The sequence below is a fragment of the Monodelphis domestica genome, chromosome 4 (genome assembly GCF_027887165.1).
Source record: "Monodelphis domestica isolate mMonDom1 chromosome 4, mMonDom1.pri, whole genome shotgun sequence".
Taxonomy (NCBI): Eukaryota; Metazoa; Chordata; class Mammalia; order Didelphimorphia; family Didelphidae; genus Monodelphis; species Monodelphis domestica.
The window spans coordinates 441,109,978-441,122,468 of NC_077230.1; positions in this window are offsets into that span (position 1 = coordinate 441,109,978).

The following is a 12,491-nucleotide window of genomic DNA, read 5'->3' on the forward strand; positions in this document are numbered from 1 at the left end:
TATCCAAACCAGAGAATCAGGGTGATGTGTTCTCTTTGCCCTGTCCTGGGTGGGCCAGCCCTAGGGAGGGCATGGGCTTGGGCTTGGGCTTGGGTGAGCCTCAGGATGTGGCAAGCATTGTCACTGGTTGCTTTCGCCTCACCACAGACTCTATCTAGATCTTAGCAGAAACGATTTCTCCTGGTACTCAGAGGTACCCTGTATGGACACCAGAAGAGCCGCCCTTTTCCTCTTCCTCTTCCTCCTCCTCATCCTCTTCCTCCTCTTCCTCCTCCTCCTCCTCCTCAGAGGAAGGTCTCTGGAAGCCCAGGCCCATGCAAGAGGTCCAACAGAAGATGCACCCAGAAGGGGTCTCAGACCAGCCCCAGAAAGACTGCTCCTGCTTCCTCAACTACCTTATCTCATCTCTAGCACAATGATTGGGGTTCTGCCTGCTGAACCCCAATGACAGCTTGGGTCTGAGAGGGAGAAGGGTAGACAAGTGTGTGGCAAAGGAGAGCACCATGAGGATATGCATGTGCCAGGAGCTAGCAGAAAGACAGAGGCTGGTAGATGACGCAGTAGATAGAAGGCCATCTCTCTTTTTTCCCAGCCTGGCCATGGGTTCAGGTTGGGAACCGAGAAGAGAACAGAGGATGGTCAGGGCTGTGCCACTGGAGCCCTTTACCTAATGGGGCTGTATTAATCCAGAGTCGATGACAAGGGAGCTGAGGCAGTAGGAACAAGAGCCAAGCCTGAGGCCAGAGGTGAGTGGGTGGTCCAGCAGCTGCTGGGAGACCCCAGTGGAGGTTAGGAGGCCGGAAGACCATTGGCACCCAACTCCTTGACTCCTGACTAAAAAATCTGATCCCAGGAAGTGCTTCCCTTTATCCATGGGAAAGTGGGACAAGAACAGTCAGTAAAGCCAGGAGGAGGATCTGGGAGAGGATTCCTGAGCAGAGTGTGACGGCAAGTTCTTACGATTATTCATATTGAGTTAGCCAAACAGGGTCTCATGGTGTTTTGCCTGCAGAAGGATGTGACTAAGGAAGGGGCTGCCTGAGAAGAGGAGGACCAAGACTAGTTGGGATGGGAGTTCTAGAGCCATAGAGATTTTTCATGGATTCTGTAAGCTTCAGAGCAGAAGGCTTCCTCCATCTTCAGTTCATTCCCCCCCTGAGGCTTGGATAGTTTAGGTGTGACTTGGAAATGGGCACAAAATAGTCCTCCCTAAATGGGAAACTAATTAATTAGCACAATCCACTGTTTCTTGTAGTATCAAAGAGAGCAGAACACCGAACCTTAGACTGGCTTCTCAGAGGTTCGCCAGTGAACCATTTGTTATTCAGTTCAATGACTTTTTTTTTAACTCTCACAATCTGTCTTGGAATCAGTACTGTGTATTGGCTCCAAGGTAGGAGAGTGGTAAGGGCTAGGCAATGGGGGTCAAGTGACTGGGCCGGGGTCACACAGCTAGGAAGTGTCTGAGGTCAGATTTGAACCCAGGACCTCCCATCTCCAGGCCTGGCTCTCAATCCACTGAGCTACGTAGGGGGTCCTCTGCTCTTCATTTTTAACACTCTTAATCAGCCTTCCCTCCTGGATATGCTTGCCTTCCTTTGATTGCTTGACACTTCTCTCTCTTGGTTCTCACCTACTTGCCTGCCTTTTTCTCTCTTGATACTCTTCCTCTCTTGGTGACCTCATCAACCCTCCTGGCTTTAACTATGCAGAAAACTCTGAGACAAATTCATTTAGCATCTTGAGTCATTAAATACAGTTTGGGAAGCTCATCGTTTAGCCCTCCCCAATATTCCATCCAGCCCTCCTGGATATTCCTGAGGAGGTCTGCTTAATATTCCATGGTCCCTCCCTGATCCTTTCATGATGATAGACAGCCATATCTATGCTCCACTCTAGGATTCCAGGGTTTAAATGAAGAAATGAGTGACCGGACTTCCGGTTAAGATGGCGGCTTAGAGAAAGCTGAAGTTCAGATCTCCGGAAAACCCTTCCCGACCGATCTCAAACTAGAAGCTCCTAAGGCGCCGAAATTCAAAACGATCAACAGCACAGACCCTGGGAACCCTCCTCCTGGACCTGGACCCGGTTCAAAAGGTACGGCTCCCCTTAAAAGCCAGAACCCGAGATCCCTCGGACCTCAGGGGTAGGAGCGCAGAGTCCAAGGCTCCCGGAAGCGGCAGCCGCGCCGGGCTCAGAGAGCAGGGTCTGAGGAACAACAACCCTCAGGGTCTTCTACCCAAGTCCCAGTCCGGGTGAAAGTTACTGCCTGGGGCCTCCGCTGCAGAGAGCTGGTCAAAACAACAGCAACCCTCAGGGCGGGCAAGACAGCCTCACGGGCTGGATCCTGCTATCCAAGTCTCAGTGAAAGTCTGTGCTCTCGGAGCTTGGGGAAGCGGCAGCCCAGGCCGACGAAACAGCCTCACGGCCAGGGATTCTGAAGGCAACTTCCGGAAATCGAGCCAGGGGGAGAGTGTGGCCTCGTGGTCCGACCCTTCCATTCCAGTTCCAGTGAGGCATATTCAGTTTAACCCAGGGAACGCTCATAGAACCAACATCTGCCCAGGACTAAAGCCTCTGATCACCAGACAAAGACAAGAAAAGCCAATCTTCCACGTTCAGAGATGACAAACTCCACAGAAGCACAGAAGCCCCAAAATACCAAGAAAAATAAGAAGAAAGGGGCGACTCTGGACACATTTTATGGAGCCAAAATACAAAATACAGAGCAGATAGAAGAAGATATACAAGAAAATTCTCCAAAATCTTCCAAAGGAAATAGAAACTCTCCACAAACCCATGAAGAATTTGAATCAGAAAGGACCAAAAAGATGGAAGCCCTCTGGGAGGAAAAGTGGGAAATGATGCAAAAGAAATTCACGCATCTACAAAACCAGTTTGACCAAACTGTAAAAGAAAACCAGGCTTTAAAGCAAGAACTAATAAAGCAAAGCCAAAACACCAAGAAATTAGAAGAGAACATAAAATATCTCACCGACAAGGTGATAGATCTGGAAAACAGGGGGAGAAGAGAAAATTTAAGAATAATTGGACTCCCAGAAAAGCCAGAAATAAACACCAAACTGGACATGGTGATACAAGATATAATCAAAGAAAATTGCCCAGAGATTCTAGAACAAGGGGGCAATACAGCCACTGACAGAGCTCACAGAACACCTTCTACACTAAACCCCCAAAAGACAACTCCCAGGAATGAAATTGCCAAATTCCAAAGCTATCAAACAAAAGAAAAAATCCTACAGGAAGCCAGAAAAAGACAATTTAGATATAAAGGAATGCCAATCAGGGTCACACAAGACCTTGCAAGTTCTACGCTGAATGATCGTAAGGCATGGAACATGATCTTCAGAAAGGCAAGAGAGCTGGGTCTCCAACCAAGAATCAGCTACCCAGCAAAACTGACTATATACTTCCAAGGGAAAGTATGGGCATTCAACAAAATAGAAGACTTCCAACTTTTTGCAAAGAAAAGACCAGAGCTCTGTGGAAAGTTTGATACCGAAAATCAAAGAGCAAGGAATACCTGAAAAGGTAAATATTAAGGAAAGGGGAAAAATGTTATCTTCTTTTACTCAAACTCTCTTCTATAAGGACTACATTTATATCAACCTATGTATACTAATATGTGGGGAAAATGTAATGTATAAATAGGGGGTAAAGAAAGACCAAATAGAATAATGGTTCTCACACAAAGATTCACAGGGGAAGGGGAGGGGAAGAAAACTCCTATAAGAAGGAGAGGAAGAGAGGGGGGGGGTTTACTTAAACCTCAATCTCAGGGAAATCAACTCTGAGAGGGAAAAACATCCAGATCCATTGGGATCTTGAATTCTATCTTACCCAACAAGGGTAAGGAGAAGGGAAAACCAAGGGGGGGGAGGGGGAGAGGGAGAACAAAAAGGGAGGGAAAGAGAGGGGGGAGGGGGAGGGAACAAAAAGGGAGGGACTAAAAAGGGAAACATCAAGGGAGGGGACAAGGGGGACTGATTCAAAGTAAATCACTGGACTAAAAGGTAGAGCCGAAGAAGAAAAGGTTAGAATTAGGGAAGGCAATCAAAATGCCAGGGAGTCCACAAATGACAATCATAACTTTGAACGTGAATGGGATGAACTCACCCATAAAACGTAGACGAATAGCTGAATGGATTAGAATCCAAAACCCTACCATATGTTGTCTTCAAGAAACACACATGAGGCGGGTTGACACCCACAAGGTCAGAATTAAAGGATGGAGTAAGACCTTCTGGGCCTCAACTGATAGAAAGAAGGCAGGAGTGGTAATCATGATATCTGATAAAGCCAATGCAAAAATAGACCTGATCAAAAGGGATAGGGAAGGTAATTATATTCTGTTAAAAGGGACTCTAGACAATGAGGAAATATCATTAATCAACATGTATGCACCAAATAATATAGCACCCAAATTTCTAATGGAGAAACTAGGAGAATTGAAGGAAGAAATAGACAATAAAACCATACTAGTGGGAGACTTAAACCAACCATTATCAAATTTAGATAAATCAAATCAAAAAATACATAAGAAAGAGGTAAAAGAAGTGAATGAAATCTTAGAAAAATTAGAATTAATAGACATATGGAGAAAAATAAATAGGGATAAAAAGGAATACACCTTCTTCTCAGCACCACATGGCACATTCACAAAAATTGACCATACATTAGGTCACAGAAACATAGCACACAAATGCAAAAAAGCAGAAATAATGAATGCAGCCTTCTCAGATCACAAGGCAATAAAAATAATGATTAGTAATGGTACATGGAAAACCAAATCTAAAACCAATTGGAAATTAAACAATATGATACTCCAAAACTGTTTAGCTAAAGAAGAAATCATAGAAACAATTAATAATTTCATCAAGGAAAATGACAATGGCGAAACATCCTTTCAAACCTTTTGGGATGCAGCCAAAGCGGTAATCAGAGGCAAATTCATATCCCTGAAAGCTCATATTAACAAACAAGGGAGAGCAGAGATCAATCAATTGGAAATGCAATTGAAAAAACTCGAAAGCGATCAAATTAAAAACCCCCAGCAGAAAACCAAATTAGAAATCCTAAAAATTAAGGGAGAAATTAATAAAATCGAAAGTGATAGAACTATTGATTTAATAAATAAGACAAGAAGCTGGTACTTTGAAAAAACAAACAAAATAGACAAAGTACTGGTCAATCTAATTAAAAAAAGGAAGGAAGAAAAGCAAATTCACAGCATTAAAGATGAAAAGGGGGACAGCACCTCCAATGAGGAGGAAATTAAGGCAATCATTAGAAATTACTTTGCCCAATTATATGGCAATAAATACACCAATTTAGGAGAAATGGATGAATATATACAAAAATACAAACTGCCTAGACTAACAGAAGAGGAAATAGAATTCTTAAATAATCCCATATCAGAAATTGAAATCCATCAAGCCATCAAAGAACTTCCTAAGAAAAAATCCCCAGGGCCTGATGGATTCACCTGTGAATTCTATCAAACATTCAGAGAACAGTTAACCCCAATACTATACAAACTATTTGACATAATAAGCAAAGAGGGAGTTCTACCAAACTCCTTTTACGACACAAACATGGTACTGATTCCAAAACCAGGCAGGTCAAAAACAGAGAAAGAAAACTATAGACCAATCTCCCTAATGAATATAGATGCAAAAATTTTAAATAGGATACTAGCAAAAAGACTCCAGCAAGTGATCAGAAGGATCATTCACCATGATCAAGTAGGATTCATACCAGGGATGCAGGGCTGGTTCAACATTAGGAAAACCATCCACATAATTGACCACATCAACAAGCAAACTAGCAAGAACCACATGATTATCTCAATAGATGCAGAAAAAGCCTTTGATAAAATACAACACCCATTCCTATTAAAAACACTAGAAAGCATAGGAATAGAAGGGTCATTCCTAAAAATAATAAACAGTATATATCTAAAACCAACAGCTAATATCATCTGCAATGGGGATAAACTAGATGCATTCCCAATAAGATCAGGAGTGAAACAAGGATGCCCATTATCACCTCTACTATTTGACATTGTACTAGAAACACTAGCAGTAGCAATTAGAGAAGATAAAGAAATTGAAGGCATCAGAATAGGCAAGGAGGAGACCAAGTTATCACTCTTTGCGGATGACATGATGGTCTACTTAAAGAATCCTAGAGATTCAACCAAAAAGCTAATTGAAATAATCAACAACTTTAGCAAAGTTGCAGGATACAAAATAAACCCACATAAATCATCAGCTTTTCTATATATCTCCAACACAGCTCAGCAGCAAGAACTAGAAAGAGAAATCCCATTCAAAATCACCTTAGACAAAATAAAATACCTAGGAATCTATCTCCCAAGACAAACACAGGAACTATATGAACACAACTACAAAACACTCGCCACACAACTAAAACTAGACTTGAACAATTGGAAAAACATTAACTGCTCATGGATAGGACGAGCCAATATAATAAAAATGACCATCCTACCCAAACTTATTTATCTATTTAGTGCCATACCCATTGAACTACCAAAATACTTCTTCACTGATTTAGAAAAAACCATAACAAAGTTCATTTGGAAGAACAAAAGATCAAGGATATCCAGGGAAATAATGAAAAAAAACACATATGATGGGGGCCTTGCAGTCCCAGACCTCAAACTATATTACAAAGCAGCAGTCATCAAAACAATTTGGTACTGGCTAAGAAACAGAAAGGAAGATCAGTGGAATAGACTGGGGGAAAACGACCTCAGCAAGACAGTATACGATAAACCCAAAGATCCCAGCTTTTGGGACAAAAATCCACTATTCGATAAAAACTGCTGGGAAAATTGGAAGACAGTGTGGGAGAGACTAGGAATAGATCAACACCTCACACCCTACACCAAGATAAATTCAAAATGGGTGAGTGACTTAAACATAAAGAAGGAAACCATAAGTAAATTGGGTAAACACAGAATAGTATACATGTCAGACCTTTGGGAGGGGAAAGGCTTTAAAACCAAGCAAGATATAGAAAGAATCACAAAATGTAAAATAAATAATTTTGACTACATCAAACTAAAAAGCTTTTGTACAAACAAAACCAATATAACTAAAATCAGAAGGGAAACAACAAATTGGGAAAAAATCTTCATAGAAACCTCTGACAAAGGTTTAATTACTCATATTTATAATGAGCTAAATCAATTGTACAAAAAATCAAGCCATTCTCCAATTGATAAATGGGCAAGGGAAATGGATAGGCAGTTCTCAGATAAAGAAATCAAAACTATTAACAAGCACATGAAGAAGTGTTCTAAATCTCTTATAATCAGAGAGATGCAAATCAAAACAACTCTGAGGTATCACCTCACACCTAGCAGATTGGCTAACATAACAGCAAAGGAAAGTAATGAATGCTGGAGGGGATGTGGCAAAGTAGGGACATTAATTCATTGCTGGTGGAGCTGTGAACTGATCCAACCATTCTGGAGGGCAATTTGGAACTATGCCCAAAGGGCGACAAAAGAATATCTACCCTTTGACCCAGCCATAGCACTGCTGGGTTTGTATCCCAAAGAGATAATGGACACAAAGACTTGTACAAAAATATTCATAGCTGCGCTCTTTGTGGTGGCCCAAAACTGGAAAACGAGGGGATGCCCATCAATTGGGGAATGGCTGAACAAACTGTGGTATATGTTGGTGATGGAGTACTATTGTGCTCAAAGGAATAATAAAGTGGAGAAGTTCCATGGAGACTGGAACAACCTCCAGGAAGTGATGCAGAGCGAGAGGAGCAGAACCAGGAGAACATTGTACACAGAGACTAACACACTGTGGTATAATCGAACGTAATGGACTTCTCCATTAGTGGCGGTGTAATGTCCCTGAACAACTTGCAGGGATCCAGGAGAAAAAAACACCATTCATAAGCAAAGGATAAACTATGGGAGTGGAAACACCGAGAAAAAGCAACTGCCTGAATACAGAGGTTGAGGGGACATGACAGAGGATAGACTTTAAATGAACACTCTAATGCAAATACTATCAACAAAGCAATGGGTTCAAATCAAGAAAACATCTAATGCCCAGTGGACTTACGCGTCGGCTATGGGGGGTGGGGGGGAGGAAAAGAAAATGATCTATGTCTTTAACGAATAATGCTTGGAAATGATCAAATAAAATATATTAAAAAAAAAAAAAGAAATGAGTGACCTTCTCCCTTCACCCCCTTCATCCCAGTGGAGGACCCAAGGATGCCACCATGTTGCCCTCCAGACAAACTTGGTTAGCCATACATTCCTGTTTCCCAGACAAGACAAGGCTCACAAACTCGATCTCAATCATTTCAATTTTAGAGGCTGCTCAGCATTAGGGAGCATTCCTGGAATTGTCAGGACAAAGGAAGGAGGAAAGAGGCTTGAAAATGACCGAGCCCTATCAGTCGGGGAATTACTTAAGAGATGATTCAGCAGCAGCAGGAATAGTTTCTCAACATGGAAAAGATTTAGAACCTCTGATCTACAGGACAGACTGCAGGACCCTCTACAGTCTGACTCCAGCCCACCATTCCGGCCATATTTAAGGAGCTCTTCATTATGACCAAACAGGAGACCGAGCTCTTTTCTAAACTCAACATTTCATCTCTCAAAGTGGAGCCAGCTGCCTCAGAAGGGTGGGGTGAAGGAGTGGCCCTCCCTCACTGCAAGGCTCCAAAGACAGGGTGGAGGCTCCCTTTCTCAATGTTGGGGGCCTTTAGCGGCTGCTGAAGGATGGTGGCAAAGGGAAGAGCTTTATTTCAGTCAACACTCGACCAGCCCAGCATTTATTAAGCATTTATTATGTACTATTCTCTGTTCAGTAAGGAGCATGGAATCTTTGTACTAGCAGCCCCCCATGCCTGGAATTCTCTCCCTCCTCTTCTTCATTTTTAGCTCTCTGACTCCCTTCAAGGCTCAGATCACAGCCCACTTCTTCAGGAGGCATTTCCTGAGCCCTCTCCAGCTGTTAATGCATTCCCTGTCTCTCTCCCTCCCTCTCTTTCTCCCTTTTCCTCTTTCTTTCTCTCTCTCCCTCCCCTTCTCTTTCTCTGTCTCTCCCTCTATTTCTCTCTCTCTTCCTCCCTCCCCCCTTCTCTCTCTCTCTCTCTCTCTCTCTCTCTCTCTCTCTCTCTCTCTATATATATATATATATATATATATATATATATATATATATATATATATATATATATATTTCTATGTATCTCCTATGAACCTGCCCATTTACATAATGTCTCCCTGTTCCTAGAGGAGTTCCTTGAAGCCAGAGACTGGTGGGGGCCAACTCTTCACCCAGGCCCTGGAACATAGTAAGAGCTTAATTATTTCTACTTTGTTGGTGGACTGATGAAGTGATTATTCTTGCACCTTTTTGCCTTCCCTCTGGTACACTTTGTATCCCCTGGGAAATAGCCCCCTCCCCCTGGAGAAACCACAACCTGTTTGCCTGGATGGTTTGGGAAACCACTGAAACCACTTCCCCTTCACACACCCACACACTTATTGTATCTGCCTTTAACCAAAGTGAAGTTAAAAATAGCCCCCAAACATACAATCTCTGGGAACGTAAACAAGTTCTTTTAAACCCCTACCTTCCATCTTAGAATCAATACTGTGTATTGGTTCCAAGGCAGTAGAGTGGTAAAGGCTAGGCAATGGGGATAAGTGACTTATCCAGGGTCATCCAACTAGTGTATACAAGGGGTCATCCCCTTTGCTTGAACACTAGCAAGGGTCTGAGGTCAAATTTGAACCCAGTACCTCCCCTCTCTAGGTCTGGCTCCCAATCCACTGAGCCTCTCAGTGGCCCCCTAAACAAGCCCTTTGGAGGATGAGGCAATAAATACCTCCAAATACAACCAGCATTTTCTAAAAGGCCTCATAATTGAAGACCCTGTAGAAAACCAACAACCCTACACCTCAAGAGGAAGAGAGGGAGGAACGAACGAAGAAAAGAATTAAGGAACAAAGGAAAGAATGAGGGAAAGAGGAAAGGAAAAAGGGACAGAGGATTTTCAGAGCATTTGATATGTATCAGGCACTTTGAAATTTCATTTGATCCTCACAGCAGCCCTGAGTTGTGATTATTACCTCCCATTTTACAGATGTGGAAACTGAGGCAAATAGGTTAAAAGATTGGCCCAGGATCGCACAGCTAGTAAGTAAGTGAAGCCATATTTGAACTCACATCTTCAGGTCTCTCAGCCTGGAGCCCCATCCACTGTGCCATCTACCTAGTTGAACATTTAGCCTATTTATCTGCAGACAATTGGGTTAATAGCCCATATAACCCTCAAACTTTTTAGCTAAAATAGTGACCCTTCCCCCCCCCCCCTCCCCAGTCCACCGACACAGCAATTCTGGGAAAGCCCAGCTTTGGCCACAGAACAGACAAATGTGTAACGGGCTGTGGCTGCTGCCTCTAGCCATGGTGCTGACAAATAGAGAACAACCTGTAAGCTCCTGTTTCCTTCCATAGGGTTTCGCAATTTCCTCACAAGTTATGAGCCAGGCAATGACAATGGGATTGTTCTTATTTTGTAGGCGAGGAAACTGAAGCTCTGAGAGAATAAGTGGCTTTGCTCTTCAAACATTCCCTAATCTCCTCCTGTATACAGAGATCAGTACCCTGATGTAGGAGAGGCCACAGTTAGCCAGCAGTATACACCCCTGTCAGTGCCCAGAAGTGGATTTTCCCCCTTTCCCTTTTTCAAATCACCCAAACCTGTCACTGTCTCTCTGAAGACAGCTATTTATTCACAGACTGGGACAGGGGACAATCAAAGGCCCTGCTCCCAGACTCAGTGTTCTCTCCTCTGAATTTATGCAGAGCCCTCAGCTGCAGTACTCCAGAGGCTGATTTGGAAGCATTACCCCTTTCCCTTCTGTTCTTCATCTTGTCACCACTGGTCCTGTCTGCATAGATGCTCCCCTACCCCATATACCCATTCCCTCCACAGACCATACAGATAAGGGTTTTGAAAACATTTTCCAAATGTTTAAGGAAGAGGGCCAAGAAGACCACAAACCTTGCTTACAGGACTCAGAAATATGTCCTGGAAATTGTTCATTGAGTCATTCATGGCCAAGGCTGAACACAGCCTGGCTCTAAAGACCATCCCTGAATAGCTGCCATGTTCAATTCATGGGTGGATGCCAACATATACCAGTGTCAAAGGCTCAACACCCCCTCAAGCCTCCATATCCCCTGTCCAAGTGGTCCCATGTTGGAATTTGAGTGCACCCAAGTCTAGAAGAATTAGGCTATCAAACATCCATAGTCTCCTCCAGTTCTGAATGTCCAGTATTCTAAGGACTAGAAGCCAGGGGAGGAAGAATAATCTTGGGATACAAATAGATCTTCATAAGAGGTTTGGGATGCAAAAAGCCTATGAAAAAAGGAGGAAATCTTCTGGAGGAGTGCACCAGAGCTCGTCTTGAGAGATGACATCTTTCTGAGAGAAGTTTTTCAAGGAATCATCCATCCAGATCTAGAGACCTCCTAACCAGCTCCTTCCTGAGTAGAAAGCCACTTGGAAATCTTACTAACTGGCTGTCATGTGCCATCTGCAAGAACTATGTCTGAAAGCATCCCAATACCTAAAGAAACCTAACTATGCTAGGAATGCTGCCCTTACTGGAACTAAATCTGCCTCCATGGATCTTCCACCATCACCCCTAAGCCTGGCCTGTGGAACCACATGAATATTTTTTTCCTTTTACCCATGAATGTTAAAATGTAGAAGAGTGAGTCAGTCAATAAGCATTTATTACATACCAGACACTGAATTAAGTGCTGGGGGTATGAAGAAAGGAAAAGAGACAGCCACTGCCCTCAAGGAGCTCAAAGGCTAAAGGGGGAAACAACATGTATACAGCCATGTATAAATGAGATATAGACAAGATAAACTAGGGATAATTTCAGTGGGAAGGCATTAGCTTTAATAAGGGACGAGAAGAGGCTTTTTATAGAAGATACGAGTTTAGCTGAGACTTAAAGGAAGCCAGGAAAGCCAGGAGATAGAGATGAGGAAAGAGAGTATTGTTAAATTTAATTGTGGTTGGGCTTAATATATTATTAATTGGTGGTCACCAGGGATTTAATTTCTAAATCCCAAAATGAATTATTAAAGTAAAATGTAATTTATGGTAGTTTTATTTACAATAGAGGGAATATATTAAGAAATGAGAGAGAGAGAGAGAGAGAGAGAGAGAGAGAAAGAGAGAGAGAGAGAGAGAGAGAGAGAGAGAGAGAGAGAGAGAGAGAGAGAGAGAGAGAGAGAGAGAGAGAGAGAGACCAGGTAGAAATTCTAAGACCCTAATCAGGGAAAAGAGTCTCAAGATGATAGGCCTTTTCTTGGAGGTTCACATATCCAGAAAGGTGGGTCACTAAGTCAGCCTTTCACTCACCAACAGTGAC